We start from the raw sequence: 15,785 nt of genomic DNA on the forward strand, positions 1-15,785 counted from the left end.
TGCAATTTTCGGCTGCTTTTCCGAGTAAAATATCTCACCTGGTCGTTCATCTTGCCTCCTACCTACTTTCATTTCTCTTCTAAAACTCAACTTAATATGTTTGTGACCACTACCTAGACTTCTGGAGTCATATTCATCTATGTTCATTACCTTTAGCCTATCATGCATCCTATGTAACCTTAGTGCATAATCTATCGCCGACTGTAGGCTCCCTATCTTTCATGTTATGTGCCCTTCATGCTTCTCAGTACTGTTGTATACAACTAAGTCATTCCTTTCACACATATCCAGCATAATGTTACCTGTTGAGTCTGTGTACCCGTCCATGTCTTCTATGTGCGTGTTCATGTCCCTGGCCCTGACGATCAACTTCTCAGTATGCTCATTACTGGCCAAAAAGAAATTCTCGAAAAGATAGGCGCAGTCTCTGTCAAGCTTGACGACTACATTGTCCGAACAGACTCGCGTCTGAATTCCCTTGAAAGCGAACTGAAGCGTCTTTCATCATATAGTGCGCAATTTGACCACTGTGAAAAGGCAGTTAAGCAAATGTCCCAAGATTTTGCAGCATTACACTCTAAAATTGACGACCTAGAAAATCGGAGCTGGCGAAATAATCTAGTTATCTACGGGCTGAAGGAAACAGATGATGAAACGCCAGCGTCGCTAAGAAAGCAGGTGATCGACGATGTGTTCTCTAGTAAGATGGGCGTGAAGGTAGCTTGCGTAGGAAGAATACAGTGAGTCAGCACTAAAAAGCAAACCGGTAAACTACCTGTTATCTTACGGCTCTATGATTATAATGTAAAAAATGAACTTTTCAAACATGCGCATAAACTAAAAGACACCGGCCTGTCTCTCAGTAATGATTATTCTCATGAAGTACGTTGAAAAAGAAAGCATCTATGGGAATACGCCAAAGCAAAAAGGGAACAATGCGAGCACTCTGTTAAGCTTATTCATGACAGGCTGATTAATAATGATGCAACGTTTACATGGAACTCTGAAGCACATGAGATAGTGCGATGCAGTAGGCGAAAGTGACACAATCGCATTGTGAAGCAGCCACGTCCTCTTGTTCTGTTGGTAACCAACTGCCGAAGTGTAAAAAATAAGGTCGGTGAACTAGAAGGCTTGATAAACAGCGTGGGTGCTGATATTGTTATTGGCACTGAATCTTGGCTTGATCCTTCAGTAGCTGACCACGAGGTCTTTCCCAGCGATTTCACCACATATCACAAGGACAGATCTTCGCGTGGCGGTGGTGTTTTTGTGCTCGTAAAAGCATCGCTTTAAAGTTGCGCACTTCGCATTGACCAGAACCCCACAGAGTCCGTTTGGTGTCGAATTACACAAAACGATGGCATAATGTTTGTTGTAGGGGCCTTCTATCGCCCACCTGCTTCTGACCCTAACATATTAAACCAGCTGCGTAAAATTGCACGAACATTTTCTAATGAGGGCATTATAAAGGTCATTGTGTGTTGAACTCTAATATCAGAGCCCATGGTCAATTGAAAACATTGTCAGATTCTCTTGGTTTTTATCAGCATGTTTCTCAGCCAACAAGGGGCCCCAATCTTCTTGACTTGTTGTTTTGCAATGTCCCGGATTTTTTGTTAAACCTGAGTGTTATTTCTGGTATAAGTGACCATGACGTTGTTGCTAGATTGGTTGGTTATTGCTTCTCCGCCCCCCAAAATTAGTGAGTCCTATACAATTTACCTTTACCACAAAGCAAACTACACTGAAATTTCAAAACAGTTGGACGACCACTATTTATCGTTCGAGTGTTAACTGATTCCCTAAATATTAATGAGCTATGGTTGATGTTTAAGAATCGTATACTCTCACTCACCCAAAGTTACGTCCCTTGTGTTCGAAGTATCAAAGTAAAGCAAAAGGGAAAGCCATGGATCAATGGCGACCTAATTCGACTGATCCGATGACGCAAGAGAGTGTATTCAGAACATTGCAAAAGAAAAACGTCATTCTCTCTCTTAACAAATTACGGAATCTGATGGAACTGTATAAAACTAAATTAGTGAAGTGTAAAGAGCATCATTTTCAAAGCTTAGCCACTGATTTCAAAAATAATAATAAGTTTTGGAAGTTCTTCAAGAGGTGCAGTGCGGAGTGTTCTGGGCTTCCAGATTTAAAACATAATGGTAAGATAATTACTGATGACATAGAAAAAGCTGCCGTATTTAATGATTTCTTTAAATCTGTATTCACTGCGGAGCCTCCGATTTCGCCTCGATCATCGTCGGAGACATACGCAGCAATGGAGCCTATATTAATTTCCATGGAAGATATAATAAAGCTCCTTGACAACATCGAAGAATGTAAAGCTACAGGACCGGATGGTATATCTCCTAGAATTTTGAAAAAGTGCTCTCGAGAGGTAGCTAAATACCTTTTTGTAATTTTCAACAAGTCTCTCAGTGAAGGCCAGTTACCTGACGACTGGAAGCTAGCGCACCTAGTACCAATTTTTAAAAAAGGTAGCAAAGCAGACGTGTGTAATTATAGACCTATATCCCTCACCCCACAGTGTTGTAAGACTTTTGAGCACATTATTTATACGGCCTTCATTAAGCACATTACGTCAATAGGATTTCTAAATACTCAACAGCGTGGATTTCGAAAAGGTTTTTCTTGTACAACTCGGCTACTCAAATTTTACCACGATATAGCCTCCAGTCTCGATCATAGAGGACACATTGATTGTTTATTTTTAGATTTTCAGAAGGCCTTTGACACTGTCTCGCATCAGCTATTAATACAGAAACCTGTGTACATTAATATTGATAACACTGTTAAAAAATGGATAATGGACTATTTAACATCACGGAAACAGCAAGTTGTTCTGAATGGTAAATGTTCTCGGTGTGTCGATGTAACATCTGGGGTTCCACAGGGTTCCGTACTCGGACCTCTGCACTTCCTTATTTTTATTAATGATATTTCTAATGAAATCAAGTCAACTGTACGTCTTTTCGCTGATGATTGTGCACTGTACTGTAATGTGGACAGTGGGGCGGATTGCATACAGCTGCAGGAAGATCTCCATCGTATCAAAATGTGGTGCAGTTTAAACAGAATGAATCTGAACATTAATAAATGCGTGCATGTCAGCTTCACAAAAAAATTGGTAAACTGCGGTATCGCTACTATCTAGATAATCAAGTTGTTTGCCAGGAATCTTCGTATAAGTATCTCGGAGTGACTTTATCTGAGGATGGATCATGGTCCGAGCACATTGACTGCGTTGTGCGCAAGGCCAGAGCTTCATTTGGTTTCTTTCGAAGGAATCTCAAGCACGTGGGAAGTCACGTCAAAGAGGCTGCATACAAAGTCTACAAAAGGCCATTACTTGAGTACGCCTGCCCTGTGTGGGATCCGACCTACTCTGTACAAATAAAAGCGTTTGAACGCATACAGTCTAGTGCTGCAAGGTATGTCCTGGGGCGGTACAATCGGTTTGATAGTGCAACGGAATTAAAAAGAAATCTAGGATGGACTCCTCTAAGCGAACGCCGCAAGAATCTTGGTCTCAAGCTTTTTTACACTATATATAATAATCAAACTGGAATCGAGGCCTCGTCATATCTGCGTCCTCCATATAACTTATCCACTCGAAGAGACCACATGTTCAAGGTTCGGGAGTATGCCCCCGGGACTAACCTTTTTAAGTTTTCTTTCTTTCCGAGGACCATATCGGAGTGGAATTTGTTACCGGCTGAGGTTGTGAGCCAAAACTCTGTTGATTTGTTTTATTCTGTATTATGCCCCTCACAATAATGCCAATGGCGCTGTGAGTTTTGTTTAAATAAAGAATAATTATCTCGTACCCTCCTCCTAGCTCAATAATGTCACTTGATATGCATTCCAGAATTTTCTGCTGTTTTTCTCTTTGGCATTTGCTCCTGTCCACAGGTGTACAAAGCCAAGGAGTGACTGCTCTCCTGGCACTTTCCCTTTTAGCCATAAATGCTCCTTGCATTCCTTTTTGACACCCCACCAGATGGCGTGGAGGCAAGTGCCATCTGGTGGTGGTGCAAGGAACCTAGCGGCGCACTTGTTCTGCTGTGATTGGTTGGCCTATTCGGCAAGAGAACAAACAGCCAGGCGGTCATGAAACCCACGGTCACGAAACCCGGTGAGGTTAGCAAAGAAAATTTCGCTTAACCTATATACATATACAAGGTGTCCCGGAACGGGTGAAGTTTCTTGCGCTTGTACGCGCTTCTAAAGGCAGCGTGACCAACTATAATTAGAGCACTGTCATAAGCGGCCATGACATCCACACAAATTGCATCAACTTCAAGAAAGCTACTGGGCAACGCGATCAATCAATGGTACAGGCGCCACTCTGGAACTGGCAAAAGGGCCTACAAGGCCCACACAAACCACATCAGCTTCCACAAAGCTACTGGGCAACATGATCTCTCAAGGCCACAGGCAAAGTCCACTAAACACTACACAGGCAGAACGAATACAGCCCCAATCACTTCACTACAGTCACAGGCACAGGTGAAGTCTGCTAAAGACTACACGGGCAGAACGACTGCAGCCACACTCGATCACTTTGCCGCAAACTCTCACATCTAGTATCAAACTTCACTCAGAGTTCTTATCGCGTTCATCACTCTAGCGCCATCTATTTAAAAATAAGCTTTAATATGCGACACCAAGTCAAATCAGTATTTAGTGGCTATTTGGGCGAACCTAGCATATTTGGGTCCCGGTCACTATAGCGCTTAACCCCCCCCCCCCCCCCCCATTTTACTCCGTTGACCGGGTCGCAGCATTGCCGGCCGGCTAAAAGTAGCCAACATACTAAAAACGACGGAGTGTGCTAGGCGGATCAAACCAACTCAGTGGTGTTGATTGTCATGTGTAATAGCCTGCAGTATATTTTCTTGTTTTGCAAAGTCAGTTAATTAGTATAAGGTAATTGTCTAACTTTTTCAAGATTGAATTCACCAAGAAAGTACCAATACGAAAGTTGTAGATCACATTTAAAAATGGCCGACTGAACTGTTTGCATCTAAGTACCACTGAGGAGCCTCTTGCCTTTAAAGAAAGCCGGCGAAATACAAAAACAACCACATGATAGCGTCACTATTTCAATGCCCCCAGACCGTCAGTAAAGGACATTGTTTGCATGCCTTTTTTCGAGACTACTCACTTGCGTGACCTGCCGCACGGAGCGAGTGGCGGTGATGAAGATGTGTCATGCTGCGACGTGAAGTGGCATAAACATCATTCTCTCAACTTGTGGAATGAAGCCCGCATGCACAAGGCAAGGAAACAAAAAATCACCAGCCCTTCCCCTGTCGAGAAAATCTGGGTAAGCGAAGCTTGTCGGGTGTGTATCCGACTTTTGTGGTGATTTTTTCTTTCTCTGTATTTTTTCTCTCTCTTTCTCTTTGTTTCTTTCATCCTCTCTCTCTCCTTTTTTGTTTTGCCCCTCGTATGTGCCATTGAGCTCAGACCCTTTGTGCACTATCACCGGGATCGGTCCACTTTTCAGCGTGACACCACCACCACCACAACCGCTGACACTTGTGAGCTTTTAAAGCTTGGCTTAAGAAAAGAAGTTTGGGCTTGAGTAATTGTTGACTGCATAACGGTGTAGGTTTGTGCCAAGGCATAATTTTACTGCTGTTGTTATTTCTTTAGCATGTCTTTTTCTCAGCTGCCATCTGTACTGCATGGCATATTTCTAGACCATCATTGTTTCTCATTGTGAATATTATATGATACTCTTCTATGTTATCTGTATCTTGTCAAATAACGTTTTGCGTGCGCATAAAAATAAAACATCTTGCTGACCATTGTTTTTGATTTTTGTGTAATAAATGTTTTTCTGATGTCGAATCAAAATCACAATTTTGGCTATCCTACTACATAATTTAACGGTATGTCGGCATGAACTATCAAAGTACCTTATCCAGAGGCGTTTCTTTTGCCTAAAAATATAGAATGCCTTCTCCCGTAGGTATACCGAATATTTTTTAAAGCTTCATTGACACCGACGCCTAAACAATAATCTGTAAATACCTTTCCTCAGCTTCTGTTGTTGTTGGCGATGGGTGGTTGCCGGCAGCGCTTCACTGCACTGAAATTGCGCAACCGTCCTATTCAATACAGGAACCACAGCACAAAAGCTACTTCGACATTGTCACAAACACATGGACGGATGATGTACTCGCCAGTAATTCATTATAAGAAGGCACGCTAAATATAATACCTGCGGTGCATATGCGCGCACATGCAAGAAAAAAAATTGCCAAACACTAGAAGCAATACTAGATCAGATGCACAAAGTGAAGCAGTGTATCGTGTGGCAGAAAAAAATATCTCGAGTATAGAACTCTCCTCAAAGCTCCGTTTACATCAGTGTGTGTCATTCATACGGCTTTAAGCTGAAACCAACCTCCTCATTAACGTTGTCTTCAGCATTCTTCATGCTGTTATCACCATTTTTCGAAATTTTCTACGCCACTGGGGCGCGCAACTAGCCCAAAATGATGCTTCTCCATTGAATTCTGCGGCCCGTCCGCGGGAGCCAAGGCGGAACAGCGTGCCGTGCGCAGCACGCGCAGCCGGCGAACGATTAGAATCGAGGAGGAAAACGCGGCGGGGAGGAGAGTTTCGCTACTTTCAAATTATCAAGGGGTTTTAGCAACACCCCCTAGACTAGAGTTGTTTGTTTTAACAATTTCCTACTACTACTTTCCTACTTTCCTACGACAGAAAGGGTAATTGGAGAGGGTGGTGAACCGTTGGATCGCCCGCATATCTGGCTGGCATTGAAAAAATAGAGGAGGCGCTGGTTTGAGCCTCCTCGCACAGTCCGTCGTTTTTAAAACATTGGCTATATTTAGCTGCGACAACCTGCTTTTGGATGGAAACGGAGATGCACCGTCCATGTCCCGACGAGACGATCGTGAGTAGGCTTAGCATGAGCATTACCACTGCACTGACGGAAGCATGTCTGCACACTACAGACATTTTTTTACGCCCATGAACACACGAATCTGCCGTAACTACACAAATACTACTCTGATGAAGTCACGCGCAGTCAACACGCAAATGCGTAGCATTCGAGATTAAGGACGCGCCGCGTAATCTCGGAGGCCATAACTCATGCCTAAAAAGATGAAAAGAAAATTGGGGTGGCGCCATCAGGAATTAAAATGCACATCTTAAAGGCTATGCTTTCGCTGGTTTAATGCAGCGAAAAGCAATTTCGGGAGCCGGAAACCCGTCATAGACATCGTGTTTTGGAGACTATACAGGGCTCCCGATCCGAACAAAAAGTCTATCAACATCAACACCAATTGCACTGTATGCGTTGGTACAGTGTAGCGCGGGTGATTTACGGCGCCTGATTTTGCGTGCTGTGCCATAGGCTGTGTGTTTCTGCTGTGTGTTTGTGCTGTCTCCAAGACAAGGCCTTTATTCTATGACAATGCAGCCTACCTCGTGTAAGAAATGACAAACGTGAGTATCGGTAGAGGCAGTAGTACTAAATGTGGTGGGAGGGTTCGAGCCGAGGCGGCCGAGGAGGCAGGCTGAAGCCCGAGGGCCGCGGAGTAAGACACACGCTCCGAGTCCCCAGCAGAAGTGCCCCCGTTTATTCACAGCACAGCCTTTATATGCTACATCCTATAGAGGGCGCCTCATAATCGGCTTAGCACTCGCGCCCTCTACATCCCCCCTTTTGGGAAAGTAACAGAAAGCAACCCCTTGCTCTCAGGTATACAACGTAATGACAAATGTCTCATGGCACGTTCTACAAGTTCAGCCGCACCGGCGGCCTAACACAACGTCCAGACCGAGTGCGTACAACTGACCCAGGCGGTCTTGAGGGAGTAGCCGGGGCAACCGGTGGCGATGCAACTGGTAGAGGAGTAAGTGCCCTGGGAGTTGGACTGCTGCACACAGGCTCTGGGCGAGTTGGAGTCTGTGGCAGGCTTTCAGATCCTCGTGTCCGTGGACTGGAGCTGCCGAGGTCTAGACCACCTGATGACGGAGACTGCTGCGGAACCAGATGTCTCCGGTTGCGGACGAGAGCACCTGCATCCGTCTGGACCACGTAGGAGCGTGGACGCTGCGCTGGGCTAAGAACAGTGCCAGCACAATCTGTGTCGCGAATCCACACTCTCTCTCCCTCCTCCAGGGGCCGCAAATCTTGTGCAGCATGTCGACGGTCAAAATCTTGACGCTGGCGACGTCGTTGGGTAGTGTCACGCCGGTGGAAGTCGGCAGCGTTAGGTGGTTCTGGAAGCAACGCGGCCATGGGGACCGGAAGGCGAGTCCTGAGGCTGCGCCCCATGAGCAGCTGAGCAGGGCTGTACCCGGTCACGCCAGGTGCGTTGCGGTATGCCAAGAGGGCCAAAGGCCAGTCCGGAGACTTCTTGAAGAGTTCCTTAACCGTCCGCACCATACGCTCGACTTCCCCATTAGACTGCGGGTACCTGGGACTGCTGGTGACGTGGGAGAATCCGTAGCTCTGGGCGAAGACGCGGAATTCTGCCGACGAAAATTGAGGCCCATTATCGCTGACGAGGGTCTCTGGGATTCCATGCCTTGCGAAGACACTTTTGATGATGGAGATCACCGCTGTAGACGTCGTCGAGCGAAGGGACAGCACTTCAGGGTACCTCGAGTAGTAATCTACGAGGAGAAGGTAGTCGGCTTCTTCGTGATGAAATATGTCCACCCCGACTCGCTCCCAGGGACGGCTAGGCGTCACGGTAGGCAGCAGTGGCTCTGCTCGCTGGACCCGCGTGGTAGCACAGTTGGGACAGTTCTCCACCATTGTCTTGATCTGACTCCCCATGGTCGGCCACCAGACAGCTCCCCTGGCGATGGCGCGGCAACGGTTCACTCCGAGGTGTCCGTCATGGATGAGGGAGAGGACGTGCTTCCGCAGAGAAGCGGGCACCAGCAGGCGTCCACCGCAGAGGAGAAGGCCGTCACCAATACTGAACTCGGCCCGATGAGCCCAGAACTGAGCCATGCTGAGAGGCAGATTCTCTTTCCTAGGCCACCCTTGCTCACAGTACAACTTGAGCTGCGCGCACTCCCCATCTGCAGCCTGGTGAGCTCGGAAGTCGTCGAGGAGGACTGCAAATGTAGGAGGGATAGCACGGAGTGCTTCTTGAACGTACAGCTCCACCTTGTCAACAGCTGGAGTCGCTGGCAGCTGGACGACTGGGTCCCTTGAGAGTGCATCTGCGGTGGCCAGCTGTTTCCCAGGAACGTACTTGACATCAAACTGGTACTGGAGAAGGCGGATGCGGAAGCGCTGGATTCGTGGTGGCATGAGATCGAGATCCGCGGTTCCTAGGAGCTGTACTAACGGCTTATGGTCGGTCTCGAGGGTGAAACGAAGACCCCGAAGAAACTCGTCGAATCGGTTGATGGCCCAGGTGGCAGCCAGTGCCTCCTTTTCGATCTGGCTGTACCTCCGTTCCGTTTCAGTCAGCGCTCGAGAGGCGTATGCAACTGGTCGGCGCTCCCCTGATGGCTGGTCTTGAAGGAGGACAGCACCCAACCCGAAGGAACTGGCATCTGCGGAGACTGTCGTCAACAGTGCAGGGTTGTACCTTGCGAGGCAGATGTCCGACGACAGCATGCTCTTGAGCTTTTCAAATGCTGAAGCCTGCGCTGGTCCCCATGTCCAGGCTGCAAGCTTGTTCAGGAGACTTCTGATTGGCGCAGTCGTTTGAGAGAGGCCCGGGAGGAAGCGACCGACATGGTTGAGCATACCGAGAAAACGTTGGACACCATGAACGTCCTGAGGAGCTGGCATGCGCTGAATGGCGGCCACTTTCTCTGGATCCGGAGTGATGCCATTGGCACCGACGACAACGCCAAGGAACCGCACGCTGGACACGCCGAAAGTGCACTTGGCAGCGTTGAGGGTGACCCCCGCTTGTTGGAGGCGACCAAGGACTGCCTGGAGGCGTTGGTCGTGTTCTTCTGTGGTGCGGCCAAACACAAGGATGTCGTCCATAAGGTTAACAACACCAGCCAACCCTTCCAGCAGGCGAGACATCTGACGCTGGAAGTATTCCGGGGCCGATGTTATGCCGAATGGGAGGCGGCAGTAGCAATACCTGCCAAACGGAGTGATGAAAGTCGTGTACTTCTGGGAGTCGCGCGCCAGGCGTACTTGGTGGAAGCCTGAAGTTGCGTCCAACTTCGAGAAAACGCGTGCGTCACCGAGAAGTCCGAGGGTTTGGTCGACGGTCGGGAGTACGTGGCGTTCACGCAGAACGACTTGGTTGAGTTTGGTCAAATCAACGCACAGGCGGTAACCCCCCGCTGGCTTCGGGACGACGACAAGTCCCGCGCACCAGTCCGTCGGTTCGTCGACGCACCGGATCACGCCCTCCTGCTCCATCTTGTCGAGCTCCTTTTTGACTACGTCTCGTAGCGGTATCGGGATACGCCGGGCTGTGCTGAGGGCATACGGTACCGCGTCAGGCTTGATACGTATCGTGTACTCTTCCGGAAACGTGCCCAGGCCGGTGAAAAGGGCTGGAGGGACTTCACGAGGTGGTGCGTCCGGCAGAGCTGGTGCGACGGCGCCGACAAACTTGACGACCCCAAGGGCAACGATAGCGGGATAGCCGAGAAGTGGCTGCTCTTGTCCCGCAACGACGTAGAGGCGCTCGTTGACTTGCCTGCCTCTCCAAGACAGCGCCGCGTCGAAGGTGCCGAGAAGCTTCAGGGCTTGTTTCCCGGGTCCGAAAAGTTCTTCGCCTCGCGGCTTATCGAGGACGGCTGGGCAGCCGGGAAACGTGCGCGGAACCACCGAGACGTCGGCTCCAGAGTCCACTTTGAAGACGAGAGGGTTCCCGTTGACACGCACCTCAACGTACCGCCCGTTGCGGGCCACCGCCGCGACGGAGTGGAGCTCGACGGATCCGAGGCGCTTCCCTGAGCGACATACCGCCGCGAAGTGGCCTCGCTTCTTGCAGTGGTTACAGACCGCTTTGGCCGCTGGACAGTCAGACCGTCGGTGAAACTCGTGACCGCAAAATCCGCATTGCCTACTTAGGCCTAGGCCGCATTTCAAAGCCTCGCCAGCTCTGTTGCTCGAGTGCGAACCGTCGGGTCGGTCACGTGACGCAAAGTCAGCAAAGTTGCCAGAGTCCCGTCTATTGCGTCGTCCGCGTGCACGCTGCGCGGGTTTACGCGAAGTCGCCGCGTCCACGTGAGCTGCCGTAAGCGGTTGCCCAGCGGTGAGGGACAGGCGTTGTCTTTCGCGTTCGGCGTCTTCGTGCTGACGAGCTTGCACGAGTGCGTCGTCCAGGGAAAGGCTCGGAGTGCGGCACAGCTTGTCTGAAAGGCGAGAATCCGCCAAACCCACGACGAAACGGTCGCGAACAAGACGCTCTTCAACGGCAGGTGACGGGTAGTTACACTTGCGTACCATGTTCCGAAGGGCCGTGAAGAAACTGTCGACGGTTTCGCCTGGCTCTTGCGTCCGCTTGTGGAACCGAGAGCTCTCGTACACCTCGTTTACGGGGTGCACGAAGTAGCTTGTGAGCCGCCGGGTGACTTCCGCGTAGGACTTGTACGCTTCTTCATCGGACATGAGAGAACTGAGGACAATGCGTGCACGGGGGCCCATACAGTAGAGGAGAGTCCTAACCCTCGTCTCGTCCGGGGCTGCGTGCATGCCGGTGGCGAAGGCATAGTCCTCAAATTGCCGTAACCAGGGCAGCCACTCGCCGACATCGTCGAAGGGGAACGGAGCGGGACTCCGGAGACTGGCGGCAGCGAGAGCAGGAACTGGAGCGTCTTTGTTAGCCATGGCAAGTCGCGGGAACCACGCATCCCACTTCTGACACCATGTGGTGGGAGGGTTCGAGCCGAGGCGGCCGAGGAGGCAGGCTGAAGCCCGAGGGCCGCGGAGTAAGACACACGCTCCGAGTCCCCAGCAGAAGTGCCCCCGTTTATTCACAGCACAGCCTTTATATGCTACATCCTATAGAGGGCGCCTCATAATCGGCTTAGCACTCGCGCCCTCTACACTAAACACAACACCCTCGCGCCTGAGGGCAAGGCCAGTTGGTATCTTGGAAGCGATCTTGATCGGCGAGATAAAGGATGTCGTTGCGCGTTTGGGATACCATACAGCGCTCTCCATGACTGAAGTTGAAAGAAGCTGCCCCTCAACATGCTGAAGAGAGAGCGCATGTGAAACTTAACTGACGCTTTTACCGCAAAAGTAATGTAACGGAAAAAGTTAGTGACGTCTGACTTCGCGAACGCGGACCGCCGCAATAATGCACCGCGGCGTCGAAGCACAATCGGAAAGGGCGCGAACGCGGCGATATTATTCACCTCCAGGCGCGTTTCTCCTCGGGCGCTCGGTTCTCTCGCGCCGACAAAGTTGATTTCGCGGATTTGACAGACGGGGCAGCTATGTTTGCGCGTAAAAAAACTTGTGCAAGTTGATGGCACGCTGACCTATGTTAGGGAAAAGGGGGAATGGGAAAACAAAGTTGTATCGTTAGGCCCCTTACGAGTAAGTAAGAATCGGTTGGCGACAGTGCTTAGCAAAGAGGTTGAATTTCAGTGTAGCGAAATGTTCATTTACTGAAGTGCTGATTTTTCCGACCTCTTTATATCGAGGTTTTAGTGTATCGTCATTCAATGGCACCTGTTACAACACTTATTCATCACCTGTTTAGTTTTGAACCAAGTGTTAAAAATTCATTGGCTCATTTCTTTCCTTCATTGATGCAACTACGGTGCTGACAGTTCTGCAGCTTGCAGTGGAGTATATTTCTGTAGTGACGTGAAAATTCATTGTGACTGAAGCATGCTATGATAGCTGCTCTGTGCAAAATGTTATCATACAAGGAGATATAGAGCTCCCCTGGTTGTTTTGATCTCTGCTGGTGCCCATCACTGGAATCCCGAAATCCTTTGCAGGGAAATTACAAAGAACAGAAAGTTCTCATTCTGCTCGAAGTACTTGAACTCACTACGAACAGAGTGGCATCCTAGGGCTGGTGTAACGCAAAACTGTTCCAATCTGTTTTTATTCCAAATTGGCCATTAGCCCTCTGTGATAGGTCAAAACGGTTCCAGGTCTGCCCATATGGGCGTGACAGCCACCCATATGGGCAAACCTGTATCCACTTTGACCTATCACGGAAGGCTAATGGCCGATTTGGAATAAAAATAAACGTTAAATGGTTTACGTTATACCAGCCGGAGATTGTTACTCTTAGCCACTCTGCTGATGCCACATCAGTGGCGAATACCAATCCTGGAGAGCGAGATCGTAGCAGCACCCGCCGCGGTGGCGCAGTCAGCTAAGGCGTTGTGCTGCTCAGCACGAGATCGCGGGATTGAATCCTGGCCTTGGCGGGCGCATTTTCATGGAAGCGAAATGCAAAAACGCCCATGTGCTTGCGTTGTAGTGCACGCTAAAGAACCCCAGGTGGTCAAAATTAATCCGGAGCCCTCCACTACGGCGTGCCTCATAATCAGAACTGGTTTTGGCACCTAAAACCCCAGATTGAAGGGATCGTACTAGCAGCTGCCATGATTGTCCAACATCCACTCAACATCTGTGTACTGGATGGAGCTGGCATCTGTACCTTCTTCATATTCTAGCACATTGCCTTCTCAGTTGCAGAGGTGGTCGTAAATTAAGCTCCTTTCATCTGCATGTAATGACTATGATTGAGTGCACCTGTTTAGTCTTCATATTTTAGTGCTCTGCTTGTTCTCTTTTTTTACTGAAAGGTGCTGCCGTCCTTTTGTCTTCAATGTTAGCGTAAGGCCTATTAACTGTTTCAGACACTGTGTGCAAAATTGTGTACACCGAGATAGTGCCTCAACAGCAAAAGCACTGGCAGAAACAGTCATATTTGATTGTGTCGCATCCATCTTAAAGCACTTAATATTGGAATTGATCTGCAATGTTGAACAGCATGTGCAAAATGTTTTAACAGAATGAGTGGCAAGGAAGACGGTTGGGTATATTTTACTTGCGGTCAGTATGTTGTATGTAGCGGGTTTATTCTTTCATTGTTTTTCACGATGTCATGCACCAGGCATCATTTTCAAAGGGCTGCGTAAGGGCTTGTCAAGCTTTTCAAAACACGAAATACTTGACATTCTCATATTTGATGTTCCATTATTGAGTTTTCAAATGGAGTCCACATTGTAGAAACTTGACAAAACTCCCCAAAGAATTGAAAATTCTTAATCTTTTCTGCAGCTCTACACATTTTTTATGATTCTGAAGATGCAAAAAATGTGGTGAAAGTAAGTTTTGAATGAACAGGATAAAGCGACGTCTGAAAGGGTTAATGGAGTAGTCCAAATATAACATAGAAAAGCTGGACAAATCCAGCAGGAAGAAGTTAGTCTTGTTTTAGAAGAGAGCAGTGCCTCATACCATCTCCTTGTTCTGTACACTGATTTCAGGTACACCTTTAGGCAAGCTTTTTACAGCTTGAGTAGCATCCGTGATGCCCTTTGGGAAGTCCCACCAAGCAGCCGCTTCTTTTTCGGTGAGATATTTTTTTCCTTTTCTATTAGTTATTAGTTTTATTAGATAATAGTTATTAGTTATTGTTTCTACTAGATATTTTATTTCTTTCCTTTGAAGAATCAGTGCGATTTTGAGACTTTGTGCTATTGACCAGAAAGAACAGACATCCTGTAGTATACCTATGTGTTGAAGATCATGCTCATTATCGTGTGGTTTTGCTGCCGTCTTCAGCGCATCTCCGCCTACTACGGCGGTAGCATACCTGCCAAGTCTTCCGGTTTACGGTTGACAGGAAAATCTCCCGCAAATTGCAGTTGTGTCCCGTTTCTATCCGCGTCCAGTGCTTTGTCAGGCCACATTGGCAAAAGGAATCAAACCCAATCCTATGCATTTGGAAGTTCATCGTGCAAATTGTTAAGAAAGTAGTAGGGAAAAACCCTATACACGCGCTATTTCATTAACCGCGGAGCCACTCCTTACGCTGACGCGGTTGTTGGGTGCCCTAGTGGCCCTAGTCTCATTAAGCTAGCGAGCGAATGCCCTGCAGCACTCGACTCTCCATCATTCTCCTTGGCGTCAGCCGCTGTGGCATTGCGTAGGCCTGAGAATTTAATTTTAAAGAATGTTTGAAGGCAAAATTAGCGACAACGAAATGCTTGCAAAAGTGAGACCTTGTTGTTCAAGTGGTCATTTGTATATCTGTAAATGAAATTGTGATGTTCTGTCAGTACCTGAAAATAGACGTCGGGGGTGTGCAGGGGGTAAATGACTGACTCCCCCCCCCCTCCTGTCGGAAGTTCTCCCGGATTTAGTTTCTTAAAACTTGGCAGGTATGCGGTAAGCAGCAAAGAACACCCGCACGAGCCATATGTCCGACAGCGCATTCCGAGGTGCATGAGTGCCGCAGAATCGGCCCTGCATCCAGAAGTGCCACAACATGTGACTAATGTCATCAAACTCGCGAAGCTACTTTTGAAGGCTGCAGTACGTTCCAGCGCCCCTTCACTGAATATGGCCGAGACATGCGAAACTGAAGCAAAAAAACCACAGTTTGACGAAGACAGGGTATCCGCCTATGAGCTAAGGGAACAAGAAGACATTGACTGTTAGGATACGCCATTCTCTTTCGTATCGTTTAAAAAGAAGCCACGTGAGGGTATTGCCGTTGTCTTTCGACCCTCACAGTAAGGCTGCAACTTCTAGCAACTAAATCCAAACTGCGCAGCGTCATAAATTC

At 48.3% G+C, this 15,785-nt stretch overlaps 1 protein-coding gene, 1 long non-coding RNA gene and 1 pseudogene across 2 annotated transcripts in view; 2 read left to right on the forward strand and 1 right to left on the reverse strand.

The window, feature by feature from the left end:
* LOC119463685 (zinc finger protein 782-like) overlaps positions 1-15,785 on the forward strand; it is a 112,585-nt gene that overhangs the window by 18,573 nt on the left and 78,227 nt on the right. The gene's annotated exons all lie outside the window — the stretch shown is intronic.
* Positions 7,395-15,785, forward strand: part of LOC119465344 (uncharacterized) — a 47,975-nt gene continuing 39,584 nt past the window's right edge. The window contains exons 1-2 of the long non-coding RNA XR_007463581.1: positions 7,395-7,515; positions 14,482-14,567. This is a non-coding gene — a long non-coding RNA (uncharacterized LOC119465344). The remainder of the gene's footprint in view (positions 7,516-14,481; positions 14,568-15,785) is intronic.
* Positions 7,816-8,461, reverse strand: LOC119465343 (uncharacterized; annotated as a pseudogene).

This window comes from Dermacentor silvarum, chromosome 9 (assembly GCF_013339745.2).
Source record: "Dermacentor silvarum isolate Dsil-2018 chromosome 9, BIME_Dsil_1.4, whole genome shotgun sequence".
Classification (NCBI taxonomy): domain Eukaryota; kingdom Metazoa; phylum Arthropoda; class Arachnida; order Ixodida; family Ixodidae; genus Dermacentor; species Dermacentor silvarum.